This window comes from Biomphalaria glabrata, chromosome 1 (genome assembly GCF_947242115.1).
Source record: "Biomphalaria glabrata chromosome 1, xgBioGlab47.1, whole genome shotgun sequence".
NCBI lineage: Eukaryota > Metazoa > Mollusca > Gastropoda > Planorbidae > Biomphalaria > Biomphalaria glabrata.
In genome coordinates, this window is record NC_074711.1 from 77,964,257 (window position 1) to 77,983,960 (window position 19,704).

General features: G+C 35.9%; 1 protein-coding gene across 3 annotated transcripts in view; it reads left to right on the plus strand.

Annotated features, from left to right (window-relative positions):
* The first annotated feature begins 1,865 nt into the window (after nucleotides 1-1,865).
* The window catches only part of LOC106078161 (polypeptide N-acetylgalactosaminyltransferase 5-like), a 140,260-nt gene continuing 122,421 nt past the window's right edge, over nucleotides 1,866-19,704 (plus strand). The window contains exon 1 of one of the 3 annotated variants that reach the window (XM_056016589.1): nucleotides 1,866-1,971. The gene's annotated coding sequence lies outside the window, so the exon portion shown is untranslated. Of the gene's footprint in view, nucleotides 1,972-16,332; nucleotides 16,491-19,704 lie in introns of those variants that run through there. The other 2 variants (XM_056016581.1, XM_056016623.1) reach the window with 2 other exon arrangements.

Genomic DNA, 19,704 nt, shown 5'->3' on the forward strand with positions numbered 1-19,704 from the left:
CTTGGTGTAGGTCCAGTCTTCAATTGTGCGTCTTTGTCTCCATCAAGAGAAAATGTATCCCCCAAATCACCATTTTTCAAATAAAGTAATAATTTGAAAGCTTCGTTGCTTTTACGGACGTTAAAATAATCAAAATACTTTTTAAAAATGTCTTTTGGAAATAGACATCAATGGGTTTAGTTTAGAGCGCTTGGAAGAAATCACATATTTGGGGGAGGGGAAGCATGTAACTACCATGGTCTCGGGTATAATTTTATTATTTTGGTGTTTATTATTTACTTTTTGTTTCATTTGGTGCCACCATATTCACTTCGCCTATGGCCTCCAGTTACATAAGGCCGGCACTGATTGTAGCTAGTGAACCAGAACCAAAAGAACCAACAAGTGTTCGAAGTTCGAACCGCTAATAACAAGACGCCAGATATCGCATACAGCATGGAATATGCATCCTCTGTTTTGGGACCCTTCAAACTCAAGAAAACAATAAGAAACTGGAACAGACACAAAATAGAGCAGTGAGATTCATAATAAACGAATATTCGCATTTGACTAGAGTAACACCTTTAGTAAAATCACTAAATTTAGAAAGCCTTCAGGATAGAAGACTCAAAAGTAAAGTAGCAATTATACATAAAACACTGAACCATAATCTTCAAATACAAAATTTAATAAAATACTCAGAAAGACACAAAGATAAAGGCACATTCCTCATTCCATAAGCTAGGAAAAATTTGTGCAAATGCTCCTTCTTCTCTAGTGCTATTAGAGTATGGAATGGGTTGCCAGAGCTAGCCAGGAAAACCAGTGACTTAGCAAAATGTATGTCATTGGTTAATATGCATGACTAAATGCATGACGTAATCATCTTCTTTTTTTAAAGGACGTCTGTATTATATAAGATAAGAAGCTCTCAGAGAAAGTCTCAAAACACTATTATGATACGAGGAAAGGAGTTAAGAATGAACATCCGATACAACACGGAACGGAGTCAGATTGCAACTAAATTCTAAATGAAAACTAGGAACTATAGTTTCATAAGACACAAAGCTATGATCATATATTATCAAAAGTAAAAAAAAACAGGTCTACAGAAATAAACAATAAATACTTCAGAGTGTTTGCTGAGAAAGCAATTAACAGCTTGGACAACAAGACTTTCCAGATGACTTGTCAAAACAGCCAGAAGTCTAGAGAGTCCAAGATGTTGTAGAGCCGCAACCACAAACACCTCTGGGCCACACTTGGGGGGGCTTACCATACGTAACACGCTCAGGCAGAGTGGTGAACAAGCCCAAGATAATACAATTGTTTATTGTCTATTTCCTTTTGTTGATGTGGCCCGCGACACAAGTGTCGGAAATTAAAATGGTCCACAGGACTAATAAAGTTGGGCATCACTGGACAATGGTAAAGCCATTAGTAGTATAAATAAACTTGAGGATACAATGTAAAGTAGCAAAAGTATATATAAAACACTGTGACTGAAGTATAATTTACAAATACAAAAAAAAAGACAGCCTAATAAAACACTCAGAAACACACAAAGTTAATGGCACATTTCTTATTCTATATGCTAGAAGTAATTCATACAAATACTTCTTCTAACCTAGTACCATTAAAGCAAGGAACGGGTTGCCTGAATCAGCCAGGAAAACTAACGGCTTAGCAGTGTAGGTGAAATTAGGAACATGTACATTGTACAACCAGAGATACACATGGATGCTCCTGGAACATCTGTAATTTATAATATAAGGGAGTTAACGTTAAAATTTTACCCATAGACATAGGAAAATATATAGGTCTGTGCTTTTACCATTGAACAGGGGGCTTAACCAAGAAAAGTATCGTTTTTTTTTTTTTTTTCATGCTTCGATTACTCGACTAGATCTAAGATCTAGGTTACACTCCGGAGAGGTATTTGAATGGGTAACTCCTCAGGAAAATTAGGATCCTTCTACAACACTGTCAACAGTAAGTAGATCTAAAATCTAAAAAGTTTGTAGAACAGATATAGATTCGAGATCCAATCTAGACCAGATTATATTCTACTAGATATCTAAATCTAATCTAGATCTCTACTTACTAAATATACCAAGACTACTGACTAGATCTAGACATCTAACTAGAATAACTAGATCTATAGTAGATTCTTATATTAGGCACACCGTATTCGGGAACTAGGTCAAATTTTTATTTTATTTTTTTATTTGGTGACGGTTTAACTTACAAAAAAACTGAAAGCAGATTCTTATTCTGCAACTAAAGGACTATAAAAATAGCTGTGTTTCTTTGAATTACCACTCATAGTCAAGATTTTATTTTAAAATAAATCAGGTCACTTCATGCTCCTATAATAAACGCAGTTTTTGTGCTTTCTCCTTCAGCACACATCGAGCACCGTTAAGAAACACCACTATGTTATTGCTAATAAATTATATCTGTGTTAATTAAAAATTATTTAGATTGTATTAAAAGAAGTAGATTCACTTCTGCAATATGTATTTATAGTATATTGCCTCTCTCTCTCTCTCTATATATATATATATATATATATATGCCTACCTATATAATCTATGTGTAGAAACAGAAATAAATCTATATAATTATAGATCTATAAATTAATTATTATAATTAAACAAACATGATATTTTCAACTAGGCTACATGTATTCTCTGTCTCTTTCTTTTATTTCCCATCCAAGGACCCTCTTCTTTTCATAATTTGGATGTTCGTTTTGTTACATCCCCTCCCTCCCATAGATGCTTATAATTCTTTCATGACTCTCTCCTCCTTCCCTCCACTGCCTGTATGATAGGTTGTGACACTACACGCTTAGTGTATACCTCTCCTCACCACCAGCGCTCGCCTGGCGTGATCACCTGCAGTGGGCATGGTCTCTGGCTTCAAATTAGCAGCCCGCACTTTTTCTTTCATTCATAAATTATATATTCTAGATATCTCGATCTAGGTCACATTTATTTATTGAAAAAAATCATAGATTTATTAATCCCAATAATATTTCTTATTACGATTTTGCCTTGTGCACTATAGGAGAATGTGTTTAATTCATTATTATTCATTGAAACACCTCCTTTTTTAATTTTATTTAACAGCTAACAGTATGAATGTGATTGGAATGTCTTTCTAAAGATGTTTGGAAGCTTATTTTGATAGATCCACCAGCCTACGATCAAACAGGCTCATAATATAGCCTTCATCCCTTATATGGGTATGAATTGCCGGGGGAGGTTTAAACAATAGCTTTACATACTTGGTTACCGAGAATCTAAAAAACTGCCATCTGCTTTGGAAAAGCGGAACAAAAATACAGGAACTTATCTTAAATTGGACATGCACTGTCCCGAAACATCGTTTTTAGCTCCAAACATAAAAACAAATTAATTATAAACAAAAAAAGCGACGTGTTTCTAAAAGGAGAATTTGATGAGCTGTGCCTAATATAAGAAGCTACTATAGATATCTATGTCTATGTCTATATCCAGAGTCTAGATTCTAGTACACTACAGTAAGAGATATCTAGCCAAATCACTAATCTACTATCTAGGGAAGTTGGTTGGTATTCTAATTCTAGATCTAGATTTAGACTCTAAGATTCTACTTGGACTTGGATCTAGGGCTAGGGTCTAGAATAGCCTCTACGACTCTAGAATACTCTAGATTCTAGATGTAGACTCTATCTAGATTCTAGATCTAGATCTACAACTACATTATGATTAGGTACTACACTTTCTACAGTAACTACTCTACTTAACTCTACCTCTAGTCGTCTAGAGTCTAGAACTAGAATCTAGTCTAGTTAGTCTAGTACTTTAGTAGAATCTCTAGAGTTAGAGTTAGAGTCTAGATTCTAGCTAACTAAAGTGCTAAAGACTTAAGTTTCTAAAGTAGCAATCTACTTAATGATACTTAATTCACCTTTACTCATTTACAACTATCTAGATCTATATAATAGTATACTGACTAGTAGTGTGATATAGACAGATAAATTAAAGATCTATATTTAGGTAATTTTAGATCTAGGCTATAACTAGATATAGATAGGTTCTAGATACTAGACATTCATATTGTAATTATTGTCATTGGGCTTGGGTATTGTATTAATTTATATTAATCTAGATCTAATATTATTAATAAATGTATCTATATAGAATGTAGATCTAGAATCTAGAAATTTCTACTGTATTACTGTATTATTTAATAGATATATTTATTAGGCCTATATATCTAGATTCTAGATCTATATTATAATAGACTGACTGACATGGCACTGATGTGTGTGTGTCACTTGACCTGTCCTGTACAAGTGTATGTTCTGCGGATCTTATAATGAAGTTCTGTAGACAGTGGCGTAACTAAGGGGGGGGATGGGGGGGGAGAATTTTAAAATCCCCCCGGGCCCCCACCTAGGGGGGGCCCCCAAATGGGTGTCCGAAATAAATTTGTAAATACATAAATTAATATATTTGATTGACAAATAGTGTCAACAGGTGTCTTTTTTTTTCAACATTTATGGATTACATTTATCACAAAGACTAAACCTAGATCTAGGTCTATCAGTACGTTGACTTTGTTGACATTTTAAAAATATTTTTTTCCCACAGAGATCAAAGTTTTTTTTTTAAAGTTAGTTTTACATTCTAAACTTTGTTGCCACGAATAAAACTGCATGATATACAGCGAATTCCAGTTATCTTGTTACCTTTACTAATAATAGATCTAAATGGCGAGTATTTTGTTGCTACACTAATTAACCTTGAACCAAAATTTACAGAATCGAGTATAACAGATCTAAAAGTTATTCTTAATAATGCTAAAATAGTCCATTATTCGGGTTTGGCGTCTATAATTTCAGAATTAAACTTCACAATCGAGTTATTACCCCTCTATTCATCTTTCCTCCATTCAATGGAAACTCCCTTTTTATTTCCATCTAATCATTTTGCTTTCGCACAAAACATAAACAACGAACAATGACGTAATATCATATAATATTATCACACCCTTCCTTTTAAAGTTCTTAAGAGTGATATCTACTAGCAAGGCCGGCCTTAGCATTTGCGGGGCCCTATGCGAAACGGATCGCGCGGGGCCTAGTCTGGGTAGGGATAAGCATAATGTCAAAATTATTTTTTTTGAATTAGAAAATAAGCCTACTTTCGTCTTGCAATAAATTTTTATCAAATGAAAGCTCGCAATGCCACTTTTTATTTATTGGCACCCCAAAATGTCAATTTGGTCTATTCTTCAGGAGATCTGAATAAATTTTTAAAAAAGTTCAGGACTTTATCGCATATTTCGCCTTTTCATGAGATTTCCTGGAGGCCCTGGAAAATCAGGAGGTCGCGAAAACCCTGTTAATTTATTTACGTTATAATGGTTTAATTTAATACTTAGAATCAGCGCGGGGCATAGACTGCAGAGGCCTAAGGCCGGCCCTGTCTACTTTAACAATTCGTCCACTTCTGGTTGTCTTGACTGGCACAACAAGTTCTCTAGACATTGGTCTATAACTGTCTGTTTCGTTTGTTCCAACAGTTTGCAGTTCATTGTCTTCATCGGTATCATAGTACTCAGAGATGTCTTCATCGAAACTCTTATTCAAAAAGCGTTGATTTTTTCTGTATGTTTTTCCATCGTTTGTCTTTATGATGTAAGATCTGGGTGCTGAATGTTTTTTTATGACAACTGCTTTCTGCCATGTTTGACCTAGACGAACTCTCCGACAGAATAATCTTTAGGTAGTCTAGCTTTTGCATCGTATTTCACTTTGCTTTTCATCTGTCGTTCGTTGAGTAATGTCTCTGCATTTTCAGCTACCGATGGTTTCAATAGTTTGAGATCAGTTGGAATGATTCCCTGAGTCTTCTACTCGTCAGCAGTTGTGATGGTGAATACGGCAGTCCACTTATCGGAGTATTTCTATACTCGAGCATAACGAGATATGGATCTTTCCCACTTTTGTATTCTCTGAATCCTTTTGCTTTCGCACCAAACATAAACAACCAACAATGACGTAATACCATATAATATTAGCACAGAATCTTCTTCATGCAGTGGAAAATTATGAATTTTTTGCCTATCTGGAATTCTGGTCAAAGCTCCTGCGCCCAATTAATAAAGTTCGGAAGAAACTACAAAAGTCTGGACTGCATATACGGGAATCTGCTAAAGAAATTAGTACCCTTTCATGCTTTCTGCAAAATGATGAGAAACTGACAAAAAGCCAATTCATCGAAAAAGCAAAAGAAGGTAGTGAATACTATGGATTCTCTGTAATCAAAACAACCAGAAGAAAGAAAAGACTTGATGGGAAATTGAGTTCTAATGTAGGACTGTCAATAGAACTGCAATTCAAACGTGTTGCGACAGAAGTGCTGGACAGATTTCATATGGACATGAAATGCAGATTCCAAAGGCTTGAAAGAAAATGGATACCTTTGGGTTTCTTCTTGAACCAAGACACCTGTTAGATGAAGACACGCTTATGATAAACTGTGCTACTTTTCCTGTTTGTATGATGAAATAAATGGAAAATCGCTTTTTCAATGATGTCATTGATGCAAGAGCACTTTTCATCAACAAACCAGTAATACAATCACCAATAGATATATTTAGGAAAAAGGCTTCATATGGGAATTACGTGTGCTCAAACTTTGCAACCTCCTCCGAATACCGCTAACTCAGGCCATTTCCATTACGTCATGTGAGAGATCATTCTCAAAGCTCAAGTTCATCAAAAAGTATCTCAGGAACACAATGACGCAAGAAAGGCTTATCATGGTTTTAATGTCAGTGAAGTCACAAATACTAGAGAGTATCGATGTAGATGTTGTTATAGATGTCTTTGCTGCACAGAATGCACGACGTGAAGCGATATCAATTGAGATTTGTCACTTGTGCATTATTTAACTAATAAACAACGGCAATATTCATTAAAAGAGTCTTCATGATTATTTTTTTGTTAAGTTTACTGATATACTGAACCAATTTGATTTGGAGCTTATATATTTTTGCGTACATTATCTCATGTCATATGTCGAATGTCAAAATGCAAGGGGCCCCCAAAGAGGTCAATCCCCCCGGGCCCCCAAATCCCTAGTTACGCCCCTGTCTGTAGAGTGTAGATTAAGAAGATCTAGATCTAGTACTTGTAGTCATCTAGATGTAGATCTACCTTCTAGGTCATTAATTATCTTGATTGATCTAAAACTATATCTAGATCTAGATTCTTGTGAGTCACTATCCACATGTAGATTAGAAAACAAGATTAAAAAAATCTACATTCAGATCATCTAAATGTTAGCCTAGCATGCTAAGACACAACATATACACATGTCTAAAAATTATTAGTTGATATTTTAATTAAAAAACATATGTTGTATTAATGTTGTGCAATTAAAAAAAAATCTCTAGTCAGAGCAGATTAGCAACAGGTAAAGAAATCTAAGAATTGTTTGTAAATATGGAATCAGGGGTGTAATTTGCATTTCCAATCAACCACTACTTACCCTCTGCTATTAACCAAAAACAGTCTTGATGATTGTATTCATTTTATGCACAGAGGCCTGTGAAGGGGAAGGCATATTTAAAAGACATATTTTGTTGTAAAAAAAAAGGACATGTTCAATCTTATTGGGACAGAGACATTTTTTTTTATTTATAGCTGAGATAAAGACAATATCTAGTTCAGAGTTCAGATGAATGTTTACCCACCTACATCTAAATAAATCAATAACCATTCTCCTAGGGTAAAATCCTAGGAGGGTCCTTTTCTTCATTTTGGAGGCATACTAAACAATACGGTGTTGTTTAAAAAAAAGGAGTTTCAATGTAGCGATGAATCTGTGTCCCAGAAATAATGTTTCTGTAAACTTTAAAACATCTCATACCAGTACTTGAAAATAAGAGACAGAGATTTTCTTTAAAGTAGACCATGCTGCATTGATTTATTAAATAGAAGGGCGAGTATATGTTTGGGATTAGTCTGCACTTTGAAAAATACTCATCCAATACTTTAAAAAGTTGCTTTGTGCTGGTTACATGACACGCTTGTTAACCATGGACTACAGAAAGAACAGATAACCATTACATCATCTACCCTATAGATTCCAAGGCCTGAAAAGGGAATTTTTTTTTTTTAATTACAAAAGTACTCAAGCTGACTTACAAACACAAAATTATCATTTCATGTCTGAAAAGTTGGTCATTTGATTAGTTATAATCTTTTTAAAATCTACATTCTATTTCTTTCTCTCTTTCTTCACAAAATCCTTTTTAAATTTCTGTATTTTATTATGTAAAAAAGTTGTTTTGAAAACAGTCCCTGTTATCCATTTAAAAAAAAAACAAAAAAAAAAAAAACGGCAGAAAAAATGTTTAGTTTAAATTACTGACCCTCATCATTTAAAATACTTTATAATTAAGAAAAATATTTTGAGAATTGGCTAGATTTAGGCTGGTTTTGTTTTTTAAAGCATCATTCCACAAGTTGTTTTTACATCAAAGTAAACATTTTTGTCCTTTGATTAAGGAAAACCTATTTAAAATTCTTAATGTTTTTGTTATGAATTAATTTTTACGTTTTTTTTTTTACATATTGTCTTAGAGGTCTTCAAACTATGGTCCAGACCAGTCATATTATATCATAGACAATTGACACAGTTTCTAAGTAGTTAAAGTCATTAAAAGCTGAGGTCCATTGGTGTATTTAAAAATGTGCACTAAAACATATAAATTAACTTTTCACACACTTGGTCATGATTTAAAATTGTGTCTCAAAGTAGAAGAAAAACTCTCCACTTCTAGTAAGAAGCATAACAGTTATCAGCTAAGCAAAAGTCTTACCAAAAGGTCTACAGATTAATCGATTCATGATCGTAGGAATTTCTGAAGTCAGAATATTTACAATAAATGTCGTGCCAGAATATTTACAATTAATGTCAAGCCGTAACAAACTGACCCACGTCTTTATTATAAGAAAAATTCGACAAAGCGGCTTTACCGTAACACACACAAGCCCACAAGCTCATGCTATTAAATTAATTACTTCTCTGTATTCTCATATTATTCTAGATTCGTTTTTTTCTCAACTAATAATATAAAATACTATCAGAAATGTGTACTTTCTCCTCATGGTTAGCAATGTATGAGCAGTTCTTCTCCACACTTAACGAACACATTAATCTATATTGATGCTGTTTTGCTTTAACCAAGTCAAGGTGGTCCACTTTTTAAACTTTAGGACCAATATCACAGACAGGCGCTTGGGATTTGATTACAAAAATATGGATTAACTTGAGGAAAAAAAATTGTGTACATTGGACTAATTGATTCCATTAGGAGCTAATTAATTAAAAAAAAAACTGTCGTGCGGGTATCGTTCCTACAAAATATTGCGATACATTAATGCGCGAGTGTTAAGTTCGAATACTATAGATCCTGTTTGTATCATTGACACAAAGACATCGGCTTGGCTAAATATAAGTAGATCTGTATTGATCTTCAAGTAGGTTTTATGTTCACTTTTCAAAAGATTGAGGCGATTGTGTTCTTCCAATGGTGGAATATCTCCGATTCTGATAACTTTGCACAGTTTTCTGATATGAATTTCGTCCAAATGTATCACGCTTAGAAGCATAAAGCTGTTCTGTATAGATTACTCTGCTTTAGGGCCCCCTCTCTCTTTCTCTCAGCGTGTTTCATGTTTGTTCTCTGACCTTAGAAGTTGTGCTACTTTCTCCATGATCACAATGTATGCTTGGAAGATATTTTACGTATTCAATAAATAGGAACATAGTTCGAGAATCTGCAGCGTTGACTAAGATTTTGTGTGTGGATGTCCTAAACTGTTTTCTGTTTCATGTTTGAGCACTCCTAACAAAATCTATACGACAAGCATGCCCCATACACGACAAGCATGCCCCATACACGACAAGCATGCCCCATACACGACAAGCATGCCCCATACACGGCTCATTGAAACACTACACAGAATTCGTTTCTTAAAGCTAGCACAAATCAGAAGTGTTATTGAAAAAAGTCAATCAACTTGCACGAAACAAATAATACTCTTAACCTTTAGTTACCATCTGCTCTTGGTACGTTGATTTATTTCTGTCATCGATAATAAATAAACATTCAGGGATTGTGCGCTGTAAGGGGAATGTAATACCTGTCATGAAAACGATTTTCAAAGAATGAAATTATGGCAATCAAGTGCTCATTTATTCCTACTAAAACCGAAAGAGAACACTTTCTGATGTGTATTATAAGATTTTGGTCATATATTCAGAGTTCGGATGTATGAAATGTAATTGATTTTCTGTAGAAAACACATAAAGCAAAATTTAATAAAGCTCTTAATTCACTGTGTAAAGTCAAATAGCATTTTTTCTTCTTAATTCTTTAGTCATGTTACAGAAATGAAAAAACAAAAACACCGTATCATGGCTTTAGTCCAAAGCCATAACAGTAATTGTTCGTTTGTATATAAATATTTCTTATATATCCCTAGGCAATAATTAAATAGTTCTCTCACTCATTTCCTTGTTTCTAAACATGACTGTTTGTCTCTCTTTCTTTCCCGCCTGTGGAGTACATTGCACTATTTCAGCTCGATGGTACTTGTACTTGTGTATCTGGGTCTCCGCTATAAATTGATTCCATGATCACATCACTCCGTTGTAGACAGTCTTATTTATGAGATTCCATCTCTCGTCTTGGTGAATCTTATAAATGTATAAAACAATGCAACACAGAAACGTTTTTTTTTTGTTTTGTTTTAAAGTAAACACTCTGATTCCGAAACCTAAATCATTGAACTTTTTTTTTTCTTTTAAAGCTTTCCGTTTCATCTCTCTTCCTTCCCTCCCCTTTCCTCCTCAATAGTTTAACCAGAAACTAGCCCATAACTCAGACACTGAAACTCAAACCTGAGTGGCCATTCTAAGTTTATAAAGAAAAAAAAAACAACAACGATGGCGTGGGTATAAGTCTCTTCCACTGTCTCTTGTGTGTGATCGTGATTCAATGCGTGTTTTGAAACCACCCAAAAGAAAACTCTGTTTGACTGCTTCAGCTACCCCCTTTGTAAATTTGAGTCTGAATCCAAGGTATTTTTTTTTTCGTCCAATAATCTATGCAATGAATCAACATACGTGCACACCTTTCAATGTATTAACCCTAAACAAAAGCTACATGTTGTTATCAATAAGCACAAGGAAATCCATTGTATTCATTTACAAGACTGTTATAACCATCTTCCCCCCCCCCCTCCTTTCCAATTAACAGTTTATTTAGTCTTGTTTGTCAAGAGCGGTCTTTCTTGACGAGACTTAAAGAATTCTGTTTGCCGCCTGTGCGTTCGTCTGTTTGTGAGCCCCAAACAAAAAGGAGGGGAAAGCGGCTGGCATTCTTAAAACCCAAAGCAAGGTTATTTCAGACGTCAGATGCATTAGGCGGGTCTCCCTGACATGGCCATTGTCCGCCAGTGTTAGAGCACCTTGCCCACGAATACATTTGTAATTGTCGTCTTAAGCTGCTTCTCTGGCTCGTCATGTTCTCAGCTGTTTCCTAAACAGTCTCCCTTGACAACACTCCCTTGGCCAAAGACACTCTCCACCCCCCACCCCCGCCCAACTTTTTTTTTTTATACCAGCGCGTCTTGTTCTTGGGCCTTAGTGCCGGCCCATTACACGGGATGTCTAAATATTTGACCATTAAACGTTTAGCACAGGAAGCAGGGCGATTCCAGCCGCCTGGGTCTGTTTGTCATCCGAGGTTATTTTTTTTCCTTTGTATTACTTAAAATAATCCGCCATGGTACAAGTGGAAAATAAGACCAAAGAGCGAAGTACCTTATCCATCACCTCCCCGCATGTTAACAAAACAGTTGGAAACAGTAAATAACTCAATTCTGTTAGAGCTGCAAACAGAGAAAGGGGCGAAGCATATGGTTGCTGATCCCAGTGGGCCAGGAACTAGAAGAATGCACGTGTGCCTACATTTCGTGATTGATCATTTGTTTTACAAACGGTCTGGACGTCTAAAGTAGGTCTAATGGTTCCTGCACTGGAAGGCAAACTGGTCCACTGGCTCGTACCGTCACATTTCGGCCCTAGGTCCACTTTGCTAAGATTTTTTTTTTTTAAAGGCCCGAGATTGTATTTATGACGAACTCTCGGTGACCGCACGGACAAGTTCGATAATCCGCCGGTCGATATTATCATCGTATTTACAGTCCAAACAGAGTCGCTGAACCGAGCGGAATGATACACTTCAATCTAAGCAAAGGTGGATGTCAATGAGCTTGGACTTCCGACAATGAATGTAACTTTTGTTCCGTTTTAACAACGTCTTGGTCAGAAGTGATGACATAACCCAGCATTCTGCTCTGTTTTACAACAATCATTCTGACAACGAGTTGTCTACCCCCTACACCACCCCTTCCCTTACACCAGAAGCCATTAATTCTTCAAAGAAATAGAAGCTGGAAGTGAACACGATAGGGGGTGCATTGACTTGCTGGTAGACCAGTGCCGCATGTCGATCAATAGTCAATCTATTTTTCTTTCTCATGTCTCTACACTGACTGGAATTACAAACTGCATCCACTTGTTCATTGAGACTTTTTTTTCTTCAATTGTAAAGACCCTTGTGGACAATAAACAGACGAAATTGGATCTTGCGAAACAAAGACAATTTGGCATCAAGACAGAGGAGAAGTCATTACACTAGCTGCGTGTGAGCTGTTATCACTGACGTTTTTATTCTCGTTCCAAATGGGCTTGATGTTTCTATTCCAAAGAATTAAACAAAAACTACAAGCTGATCAAAGTATATTGTCTTAAACCAACATTAAAATGTATAGTTTTGTTGGCAATAAGTTGATGATTTTTTGTTTATTAGTTTCACAGCCGGTTACCTCAGACTATTTTCACTCGTCCTGAAATGTCAGATCGGACTCAGTGATGACATTGTGTTGTCCAGGCCTCTCCCTCCTTTGCTGAACCGCTTGAACGTTATCATGACAAATTACATAAAGGGTCAGAGGCCATGTGGGGAAAGGACTATGGTATTAAATCTTTGTATCCCGCACTCAAGTTTCTTTCAGTCCCAGCAATCCTTTGTTATCATCGCATTGTGCTTGGGAGCATGTTTAGTAGTTTCAACTTTGACATTTTGACCTCCCCCTTCCTCCTTTTTTTTTTATTGGCGTGACATTTGAGTGCTGACTATTTTAAAAACATTAGATTTGACATTGATTTTGCTCTTTATGTTATTAATGACGCGTCAGAGTTAAATTTAAAGTTAAAGATAAAACATTAGGAATCACTTTCATACCACCTGATGATTCCATGTCACCTCACTTATCGATACCACCTGATGATTCCATGTCACCTCACTTATCGATACCACCTGATGGTTCCATGTCACCTCACTTATCGATACCACCTGATGATTTCATGTCACCTCACTTATCGATACCACCTGATGATTCCATGTCACCTCACCTATCGATACCACCTGATGATTTCATGTCACCTCACTTATCGATACCACCTGATGATTCCATGTCACCTCACTTATCGATACCACCTGATGATTCCATGTCACCTCACTTATCGATACCACTTGATGATTCCATGTCAACTCACTTATTGATACCACCTGATGGTTCCATGTCACCTCACTTATCGATACCACTTGATGATTCCATGTCAACTCACTTATTGATACCACTTGATGATTCCATGTCAACTCACTTATTGATACCACCTGATGAAACAATTTTACAATATTTATTTTTGTTAGTTTCTTTGTTCTTTAAATCTTCACAACTCAGGTATTTAACTTGCAGAATTCAGGAATTAAATTTTTGTAACCAACTTATTTCATTTTAAACTGTATGACCATGCATTGTCTTGGAGCGGTAATAAATAAACACACTAAGAATATATATATATATATATATATATATATATATATACACAAAAACCCACCAAGGGGAAAAAATAAAATGACCGGCAATATTGTCAGTAGCTGCTGACAGGTTAAAATAAAATGCGCTCACACACTGACAGACCTAAACACACACACACGTACTACTATTTTGGATGAAGCGCCGGTGCTCCGTGTTTAGTCATTACACTACTGTCTCTAATCCTTTCAGAAATTTACCCTGCATTAACGACCTAACTGGGGGAGATAAAAGCTACCAAAAAAAAAAAAATCTCGGTGGCTTTTAGTGGTGTTAGTTATTTTCTAAATTTATATTCTCTATACTTTCTTTTTTTTATTTCTCTTCTTTTTTTTTTTAAACACAGTTTCATTTAAAAAAAAAAGTGTTTCCGGACTAAGTTTCTAGCCAGACAGAATACATGTGCAGGTATAAAAAAAAACCCCGTCCAATTCATAGATTGTCATCAGCCTCTCTAGGGACATTAACGGAATCTATTTTAGCATCGAAGCCTTGCAAGCATTTCTTGCAAATTTATTACAGATCCCACTATATTGGATTAGTTGCTCGACGGACTGTAGTCTGTTTTCTTCCCTTGTGTAACTCTCTTCATTTCCTTTTTTTTTCTTCCTTTCTTCGTAAAACATTTGTTCAAGAGAAATAGTGTTTCGAAAGGTTTTAAGTTCTATTTGAGAACTGTGTATGATGCATCGCACTTCCAGTTGACTTATTGATGTCCCTGTTTACCAATTGTTGTAAGTTGATTCCTGTGTAACTGAAAACGAAAGTTCGAGGAAGCTGGAGAGGCTATACCAAGTTGGTCAAGATCCCAGAAAGCAAACTAGTGAATGATTATATCGATTACAAAGACAAACAGACACATAAACTCCTTTGTTCCCCTGGGAATCAAATATAAACATTTCACATGTAACTTTTAAGTGAATCTGGTGTGAATGTATATTTTGTTTTCTATAGTTGTAATGTTTTGTTTGGTGTAATGCTCACATCGTGAGACAGATTTCCTTATGGCACTACCAGGGTCGAGTTTCTTTAGAGAGAAACAAAATTCATTGTAGTCCACTGAGAAATTTTCTGGTGATGTGGCAGGTCTGCAGCAGTACCGCCCTCTGACAGGCAACAAGAATCTTCTTAGGGATGTTAAGGGCCTTGAAGGTGTCTGTGAGTTCAGTTGTCATTATCCCCTCAGTTATTATTATGCAGGTTGCCAACATAGAAATCCAGTTGCTTGACAAATAGAGGTCGTTAACTTTTACAAAAGATTTCAAAGCCAAACATACAGCAGTGTTTTTTTCTCAACCTTTTTCTTAGATGCCTCCCTAAACGAAAGAAATACGTCTGCGCCCGCCCTTTGCCAGCTTGTGGGTCTGGGGTAATGCTGTCAGCTCCCTCAGTTGAACTTGGGTCCGGTGCGTAGCCAAGCGATTTCTTTCATTCTCCACATGGCACGTTTTGTCCTAGTAAAAAGAGCGCAGGTCAAATACAGAAAAGGGGGAGGGGGAAAGAACTCTAGTGAAGCGTGAGAGATTCGAAGCACATACGTGTGTAATGTGTTTGATTGTTGTAAGATAATCTTCGTGTTAAGAACACACTTTATAGTGGACCTGTTGTGGTTAGCTAATAGACGTAAATAGAACAATAATAAGGCGCTTGGATGAAATTCGAGATTTCCGACATGAAAAAATCTGATGTTATCGCTTTGGCATTTTTTTTAACAGAGTCGATCATGATGTAGACGGCTTTTGCGAGAACCGTTGAAAAGACGACTCGTTGAGAAACGTTGGCATTAAGTGATCAAATAGGTCGTTGTGGAATAAATTTTCGATCCCTTTTTCACTTCTGAAGCGGCTAAAATCTTAACGACCTTCGGCGGACAATGGTTATGCTTGCCCTGGTTGTGGCGAAGTATGTAGGTCACAGCTTGGGCTGCGTAGCCACTGGAAATACTTCATTCCTCACTAATCTTCGGACTCGAAGACAAACCTTATTGTTATTATGAAAGAGCACTTACGTTATGCTAAGTTGGATTGTTCCTAACTATAATATAATAGAGGATAGAGGATTTGATGTTCTTCTGAACTGTATTATTAGTATTCAATAAAAACAACATTAATAAGATCTTGCCTAACAGTTAAAAAAAAACGTAAACGTCGCTCTAGTAATACGTACCATGTCGAGGGGTGTGTTACCATGGTACAAGTATTTTCATGTAAGAAAGCCTTGTGGTATCTTGTAGGAAAGAAATGTCATTACAGGGGTTGGTGTCTATACATTCACGTAGTCTTACCTCCTTACCAAGTCTAGTTTGAGAACACCCTGATGCAAGATGGTTTTAACACGTCTACTAATCTGTATTGATCCGCTGCTTACTTGTAAATACTTAGTTGACAGATGTTGTAATCACGTGATAGCATTTCGTTGTTAACATCAGTAGGTTGAGCTTTTTTTAAAAATAGAAATTATGTGTCTATGTGTCCATTATTATTCATTTTTAGTAAGTAAACCATTTTTAATTTTACTTTTGGCTTTTTTTAGTACAATTTTGGTTTGTTTCGGAAATACCATTCGTTTTTTTTTTATTGTAAGACTGTTGCTCTCAATATAACCCCTGTTTGAAATGTTAGCTAACAAAACAAACACTAATAAATAGGTTTTCTGATCTGTGAGGTACATCTTCTTTTTATTGAATAAAGTCAGTCTGTAGGAAGACTACGATGAACTACGGTTTCACATGTAGCTATATTTTTAGCTTGTATCTCGCATACATTTGGATTTCTCTTGTTGTAACATATCTTTGCTCTCAAACCTCCTTAGCCGAGGATGTAATTATACTGCCCGCTCACCCTGTTCATGACCCCATCCCCACACATACACAAATCCATAAAAAAAATCTCCCCCTTCCCCGCCTCCACCAGAACTGCCATATTATATTTTTGTGTAGGTCTCGTTACAGACGGCACCAATCAGCGCATGAATAACGAAGACGCCCCCCCCCCCCGCCTTTTCCCCGGCCATGTTCTTTTCTTCCTTTCCATCTGAAATCTGATACGCTCAATTTCCCTTGGCTCCGTCCTGCATGATCTCATGTTGCAGAATCTGGTGACGCCACTTGTGCTGCTCTTGTAGCTACAACTGTCAACTAAGAAACAAAAGTTTGGTGTATTTTATTTTTCATTGTTTTGATCTTTGTATGCGAGTGTGTGTGCATAGTGAACTGCTATACATTTCTAGTTCAATTCATAAAAAACAAAAAAAGATAACGAAATAAAAGGGGACGGTGAAGGCTGGAGACTTAAAAGCTTTGAATGATTGTTTAATAATCTTGTATCCTGGAATATTGATACTTATTGCTATCAGTGTCTTCGAGCGTTATTTCCGTTAGACGGACGGTTATATATATATATATTTTTTGTAGCGACTAAGTGGTGTTAAACATAGGCTGCCCAACTGACTATCTGCTGTACGAATCTTATAAGAATATAAGCTCGCGCATTAACTAGATATTTTTTGCGTTTCTTGTGCGGCTATAGGCAGCACGAAAATATCTATTTGGTAGTTCTGTCCCTGTCTCACACGTCAGGTCTTGCAAAGTGGACTACATTAGAGAACACCGAGCGATGTTGTGGTATGGTTAGAGTCAATATAGTGGGTTTGAGGGGTTAATAAGTCTTGGTATATTTACTAAGCTTGTATCAACTCATTCTGTCTGGTTAACAGTTTGAACAAATTTTTTATTCTCCCACACCGAGTCTCGCATCAAGTTGAAACTTTCCAGTTATTTGTTGGCGAGGGCAATACACACATTAATTTAAAAGTAAACCTATTTATTTTGTTTCATATCGAAAAGGGGCAATTATTTCTACATAAATGAGATATATAGTGGTAATTGTGGTTTTGATTTTTAAAAGTATTTTTTTATATTTTGCTTATTCAGAAATCTGATGGCCCAATATTCAATTCTAATATTGGTAAAAACTAACTGAACTCTTTAGTAGAAGATAAGATGAGATAAGATAAGATCATTTGTATTGGCCCGATCAAATGGAGATTCAGTTTGACTACGATTGACCAGTTCAGCGTAACTACTATCACAAAACGAGAGAACCTATACTGTACTTCTTGTAATGATACACAATGGAGTTTACATTCAGTACTAAATTTACATGACAGCTACAATAAAATGTCACGGAGGAAAACACCGACAAGCAAAGTTTGGTTCCATGTAGCTAGGTTTGATTTATAGCAATGGATTGTTTTTATAGTCCATTTAAAATGGATCATTGCTCAACCGTCTGAAATAAATCTGAGGCTTATACCCATTTTCTTAGTGTTTTCTTTTTAATAGCGCCGCCATCTGACGCCTACTCCCCCCATCCCCTTTCTGAGGTCTCCATGTCTCCACGTCCAGTCATTCTGTTTTTTTTTCCCCAATGCAGCCGTTCCTCTCCCACCTCTCCCATCCCATTGACTACTACGTCCAGTGTCTGGCAGTGTTCATAGTCAACAGTTTTGACATATCGACCAGTCCAGGCCCTGACAGTAAAACGTAATCTAGCCATAGTGATGTTGTGATGGTTTTCATTAGCGTTTTATGTGGCAGTTGAATAGAGCCAGAGACCCAGCCATGTGACAGGGTGTGACATATTGATGGCTTGAATAACACCGACCTCGTAGTGAGGTCATGAATCCGTGTAGGATCTGGATCATCTTCATGCTAGTGGCACGATGATTTCATAACTTTCTAATGAAACGTCTTCTCATAGGAAAAACGTTTTATTTAAAAAAAAAACAGTAATGGTTCTTAAATTATATATTTCAATAGCTTCCACAAGGGTCTTCTTGTGACTATAACAAAGGTCTTCTAATAGCTTCCATAAAGGTCTTCTAATTGTTTCCAAAAAGGTGCTCTAATAGCTTCCACTAACGGCTTCAATTAGCTTTGACAAAGACTTTCTTCTAATGGCTTCCACAGCAATCTTCTAATACTCCCACAAAGATCCACCAAGGTCTTCTAATGGTTTTCACAAAGATCTTCTAAGAAACATATTTAATGCTTTCTAAAAAAAAGGGTATTCTAAAATGCTATTTTTCTTACAGCATAGCAATTAAAATAATTGTTTTCATATTTGGTCTTCCCGAAGGCCCATTACCAACAAATAACTAGCTATTATCTAAAGACGACCAGCGATTCTTGCACAAGACAGTCAACTTGTGCAATTCACAGTGAACAAAAATATTTTCGCCTTCACAAATCAATTATAATTTTTATATTTATATTTCTCTTTGTTTTTTTTTATAAGAGTCAATATTTTGTAATATATATATATATTTATTGTTTCTTCTATTTAATACAATTAAACAATAATAAACAAAACAAAAATAAATCCAATAGTTCGTTGTATGGACAATTTTCCCTATTTATGTGTATCTATTAACTAGCCGTATCTTTAATAGCCGCGTGGATTGGAGACCACTCGTCAGCTTTGACACGTTAAACAACTATTGTGCTAATAAATTGTCTGTAGTTCTTACTATTATTTGAACACACTAGTCGTGGATAACATTGGATTTCCTCGCACTGTAATAGAACACCGAGTGCTAAAAAAGAACAACAAAAAAATCTGTATTTTTATGATAATATAATAATTTGCTCCTTGTATTCTCGAGTCTATAAAAAACAACATTGATTAAGATTGAAATGGCATGGG